This window comes from Canis lupus, chromosome 35 (genome assembly GCF_011100685.1).
Source record: "Canis lupus familiaris isolate Mischka breed German Shepherd chromosome 35, alternate assembly UU_Cfam_GSD_1.0, whole genome shotgun sequence".
Classification (NCBI taxonomy): domain Eukaryota; kingdom Metazoa; phylum Chordata; class Mammalia; order Carnivora; family Canidae; genus Canis; species Canis lupus.
Genome location: NC_049256.1, coordinates 13,506,407 through 13,512,571, shown reverse-complemented (window position 1 = coordinate 13,512,571; position 6,165 = coordinate 13,506,407). Strand labels below are relative to the sequence as shown.

Here is a 6,165-nt window from a genome sequence, read left to right as displayed (position 1 = left end):
TGGGGTCCTGGGATCAAGTTCCTCATCCAGCTCCCTGAGGGGAGCCTGCTTCTCCCTCTGTCTATGTCTCTGCCTCTCTCTCTGTGTCTTTCATGAATAAATAAATAGAATCTTTTCCTAAAAAAAGAAAGAAAAAGTTGGATCTAAGAGTATAACTACATAAAATGCCTTCATTGTCACATTTGTATCTTACTATATTGAGATTCCACCTTCGAATATGTCGAAATAGAGGAATCATGTGTGACTGCACATCTTTCCTAGTATTGCCACTGTCGCCAATATAATATAGGACCACAAGATGTAATAGGATGAATCAAAAGGTTCAAGATCGTTAATTCTGGCTTCATTCTTAACAGCTGTATGAGCTTGGGAAGTTACTTGATTATTGGAAACATGGATTACTTCATCTTTAAAATGAGAATAAACAACAAATACTTCCACAAATTTCTCTTTCTGGTACTAAACAAGATAATAAACACTAAGCCCCTGACATATGAAATGAGAGTCCTCTTCCCCTTCTCATTTCCCTTTGCAATTTCTGTGTGCATGTCCAGATTATTGAGCTAGCATAGGATAGGGCGGCTAATGTAAAAATCAGTCTTGGGAGATAATGTTTGGAGTGTGGTTTTGCTTTCCAGAGACAAGAACTGAATTGGGCTAAGCCAACTAGTTTTTTCTCTGCCTGTCATCGATCAAATGGTACATAATTCAGTCACCAAATAGTACATAATTAACTAAATGTAACAAAAGATCTTACTGAGTAGTTTCAAAAGAAAAGTAAGGTCTATTTTTAACAGCTCTAGCTGGATCTCTTTTCTTCCCCTTCTTTTGCAACATTCTGTTAGAGCCTACAGTTCTGTGAAGAGATTGAACTGCATTGAGATTATCTAAAAGAAAATAAAAACTTGTTTTCTTTAGATGATCTTGTGTCAACTCAAAATTTGCTTCTTATAAAAACACAAGTCAGAATTTGAAATAATAATTGGTAACTTCAAACATTTGGTTTATGTAAATATTTCAAACGGCCTATTAATTTTAAGTACTAGTGCTAGAGAGAAAATATTGTCCTTACAGTCAAAATCTTTAATTTACAAAATAAATGTTTCCTTTATACCATCTCCCAGTCTTCCAAGAAAATACAAAAGGAAAATTAAAGGCCCAGTGGAACCACATATTTAGACATAGTTGTAAAGCAGTCAGTGACATTATTATATAGAAGTCTCTCTATCAAGCCTTATACCTATAGAATTTATTCCCTGCTGGTCATCTATGCTTGGACGTTCTATAGGGTCTCCAAATTCAGTATATTTGAAATTGAGCATATCTTTTTTCCCCTCCAGCTTGATTTTCTTTTTATATTCTCTCTGTCAATGAACAGCCTCACCCTCTACCCAGTGGGTCCACATAAGACATATGGAAGTACCCCTCCCTCACTTTCCGTCTACTCACCCTACCACCACATAATCTGGAAAGAACTCTCTTAATATTCCAAGATCCCTCACTCTTATTGAAGTCACTATGTCAGTACCACCCCCCACTCCCACTTTATTTATTTTAAGATTTTATTTATTTATTCATGAGAGACACACACACACATACACACACACAGAGAGAGAGAGAGAGAGAGAGAGGCAGAGACACAGGCAGAGGGAGAAGCAGGCTCCATACAGGGAGCCCAATGTGGGACTCAATCTCTGGGCCCCAGGATCATGCCCTGGGCTGAAGGCAGGTGCTAAACCACTGAGCCACCCAGGGATGCCCCCCTCCCACTTTAAAAAATATTTTATTTATTTATTTGAGAGGGAGAGAGGGAGAAAGCATAAGCAGGTGGGGGGGAGGGGCAGAGGGAGAGGGACAAGCAGACTCCCTGCTGAGCGAGGAGCCCCATGGGGGCTCAATCCCAGGACCCTGAGATCATGACCTGAGCCAAAGGAAGATGCTTAACTCAAGTGCCCTATCAGTTAGCTCCTTTTTCACACAGTCTTTATGTCTTGTTGAGATCATTGCAGGTGCTTCACTTTCTTTCTTTAAAAAAAAAAAAAATTATTTATTTATTCATGAGAGATACACAGAGAGAGCAGAGACATAGGCAGAGGGAGAAGCAGGCTCCATGCAGGGAACCCCATGTAGGACTCAATCCCAGGACTCCAAGATCATGACCTGAGCCAAAGGCAGATATCTGCTCAACCATTGAGCCACCCAGGTGCCCCACTGCTTCTCTTTCTATACCTCTAATCTCACTCCCTCTAATCTGACCTCTATTTCTGTGGTCTTGATACAAACAGATCTCACAACAGCTCTCCTCTGTGTTAGATAATTTAGTGCCTTCTGTATCAGGTTTGACTTGGTTAAGCCTACTTACTAAGTATGCTCATGCCTTGGCTACCAACTGCTATTCTAGTCTCTTCTCTTGCCATTCCCCATATTTTCCAATAATTTCCAATATTTTCCAATTTCCTTTTCATTCTGTAACATGGTTCCCCTAACATATCATACTCCTAATGTGTCCATGCCTTGTCACAAGCCATTTCACACAGCTCTGAATGTTTTTTTTTTCTCCTACTTAAGTCTAAGGCAAAGGTTGACTAACCATCATCTCATCATGGACTTGGACACTAAAGTGAAAACACATCTACCCTCTCTCCCCAACATACATGCGTACACTAACCTATCTCTGTCTGATATGGGTGCCTTCCTCTGTGTTTATAAAACTCACAGCCCTCCCAGCATTTATCTTTTGGTTCTGAAATCATTTACTTATTTATCTGTCCCTATATTAGATGATTAACTCCTTGAGGCCTAGGGATTTGTCTATTTTATGAATTCCCAGAATATGGTTAGTTGTCAGCAAATAGTGAATATAAATGAATATAATCTTGGGTTTTTATTCTATTTAATTTATTTACCTCTCTTGGCTCTATTTTTCTCATCTACAAATGTAAAGAATTAGGGGCACCTGGGTAGCTAAGTCGGTTAACCATCTGCCTTTGTGTCAAGTTGTGATTCTAGAGTCCCAAGATTGAGCCCCATGTCAGGCTCCCTGCTTCTCCCTCTGCCTCTCACCTCTCTCTCTCTCTCTCTCTCTAATACATATAAAATCTTTTAAAAAGAAAAGAAAAGAATTTTAAAAGTAAAGAAGGAGACTAGTCAGTGGGTTTCAAATTCTAGACTTCATACTATTTACATCAAAGCATCTGGGAGCTGCAAAAAGAAGACAAAAACAACCCCTTAAAAATAGAAGGAAATCCAGATTGCCACACCCGACTCCCTAAAATTCTGATCAGTGCATCTGAGTCAGGGCTGTAAAATGTATGTTTCTGATATCTAACAAAATTGGGAATGAATTGGCCCAGAAACTGTCCCAGCTTTAGAAATCCTTCCAAGGCTTTGTGTTTTCTACAGATTGCTAATTTTTTTCTTTTTTCTTTTTTTTAAGATTTTATTTATTAATTTGACAGAGAGAGCACAAGCAGGGGGAACAGCAGAAGGAGAGGGAGAAGCAGGCTCCCCGCTGAGCAGGGAGCCTGATACAGGATGCAGGGCTCAACCCCAGGGTCTGGTTTCAGGACCTGAGCCAAAGGCAGACACTTAACTGACTAACCACCTAGGCACCCCTCCACCCCCCGCAAATTTCTTAATCTCGTATGCAAGGTCTCTTTCCTTGAACTCTGCTTTTTCCTTCAATCTCAGATGTCACCTTCACCTTCTTGTTACTTTTTTGATCTGGCCCTACTGAATTGTTTCTGGGAAGACCTATATGTACTAGCTTTTTCTGTTGGGAAGCCCCACTACTATGCTAATCCTGAGATGAAACTCAGTCGTTAAGTCCTCCACAAAGAATTCTCTGAATTCTTTCCTTTCCCAACTTTCAGATCCTGTGTTTGCTTCTATTAGAGTACTTTGTACTACATTATATGTGTTGTCTTTGAGCTTCTTGAAGACACAACAGTTACTTCATGAATGTTCTTTGTTTTCCTTATTGCGGCAATCTACCATTCCTTAGACGAATACTTATTGAGAAGTATGATTTAAAGTGGATTTTCCCAAATCGATTTCCTCATTCCTTGGTAAATGCTGACTTATGTCAGTCACCACCTGGAAGCCACAACCCGATAAACTAGGGTTTGCTGTAAATCCAGAGGAAATCAGTACAGTGGAGCTAATGTTTTGAGACAGTTTGCAGGATGAAAATTACCAGCAGTCCAACCTTAAAGAAAATTCTTTGGGGATTTTTGGCAGCTGTATTTTAAAAAACCAAAGTTTTGTTGTTTTTTCTTGTTCTTGTGTTTTCAGACTGTCTCACTTTTTCAAGGAGCTTAGAAATCTGAATTAGGAATAAATGGTGGCAGAGAGGACCAGAGATGGGACAGGGTGGCCCTGCTATTTTCCACTGGAACCTTGACAAAACTAAAGCATATTTAACACAAGAGCTAAACCTTACTAAATGCATATTAGATACTTGACATTTTGCTTAGTGTTTTATGTTTATTTGCTCAGTGTTTCCAAATGTTAGTCATTCCTACATCACTTTTATGGATTTTGCTCCATCAAAGTGTCATCTATTATTTACTTAATGTTACTCCTTAAATAGACTTCAGTTAGCCTACTTTTCCCCCCTTGGTTTAAGCAATAGTCCCTAAGTATGAAGTCTAGTTATATAGCTTTATATTTTCTTTCTTTCTTTCTTTCTTTCTTTCTTTCTTTCTTTCTTTCTTTCTTTCTTTCTTCTTTCTTTCTTTCTTTCTTTCTTTCTTTCTTTCTTTCTTTCTTTCTCTTTTTTAAAGATTTTATCTATTTTTTCATGAGAGACACACAGGGAGAGGCAGAGACATAGGCAGAGGGAGAAGCAGGTTTCCTGTTTCCTGATGTGGGACTCAATCCCAGGACCCTGGAATCATGCGGAAGGCAGATTCTCAACCATTAAGCCACCCAGGTACCTATAGCTATATATTTTCATATATATTTCTTTAATTTGCATTTTTCTAAAACATGATGAAAACAGATACATTATTATTATAAAATAGTTCATAAGTATTACCTGCAAATCATATATTGGACCAGAGTTCGTGAAATACATTTTGTTCCACTTAATCCTCAAAATAACTGTTTGGGTTAGGAACTCTTATTCTCATTTGCATTCAAAAGGGAAAAGCCAGAGATTTAAGAACTTGCCTAATGTCATAAACTATGAAAGGGAAATCATAGTGTGAAATCAGATCCGTTCCTCTGAAGCCCAGCCCCAAAACATGATATTCTTCAGTCAGTCCTGGAAAAGACTGCATTCATAACCTTGATTTTGTATAGGCCACAACATCACTTTGTAAAAATATGAACAGGTATGAAAGTGACCAAAAGTAAGTATAAAAAAATTAAAATACAGTTGACCCTTTAACAACACAGGTCCACTTATATGTGGATTTTTAAAAATAACTACAGTACAGCTCTGTAAATGTATTTTTGTTCCTTTATGACTTTTTATTGTAATGATTTTACACCTTTATTTGGCAGAGAGATAAAAAGAGAACATGCAAGCAAGGGGAGCCACAGAAGGAGAAGCGACTCCCTGCTGAGTAGGGAGCCTTACCTGGGGCTTGAATTCATGACCCTGAGATCAAGACCTGAGCTGAGATCAAGAGCTGGGCATTTAACTGACTTAGCCACTCAGTTGCCCTGGTCATCTTTAATTTGTAAAAACCTAAGTTTTCAAATAGTTCCCCTTTTTTGAGTGAGAAATGCAGGGAATGCACACACAGTTTAAATTGGCAATGTGCTTTTATTGTAATCTTGCTGCACATTAACTGGTACCAGGGTTTCATTTTAAAGTAGCCTGGTAGAAGTCTTCTATCTTTTCTCCACAGGAGGAAAATAAAAACACAAGCCCTTTGTCAAAGAGTGGCAATATATGCACCAAGATTACAAATGTATCAACATAATACGTGGAACATGACATTTTGGAATAAAATGTTTTAAGGCAAAATTATACTCAGATTATATTAAATATTAAAATGATCACCATGAGTTCCACACATTGTCCTGGAAACAGCTTAGGGATAAAAGGGAGTCCAGAATATTCATCATTTTTTTTCATCTTCCTACCTTACAGTTGCATCAGGGGTAACAAAGGTGTGAAACTCAGAAGAGCCTGAGAATATATATGGACTAAGA

General features: G+C 38.3%; 1 protein-coding gene across 5 annotated transcripts in view; it reads right to left on the bottom strand.

Annotated features, from left to right (window-relative positions):
- The window catches only part of PHACTR1 (phosphatase and actin regulator 1), a 555,031-nt gene that overhangs the window by 533,969 nt on the left and 14,897 nt on the right, over positions 1-6,165 (bottom strand). The gene's annotated exons all lie outside the window — the stretch shown is intronic.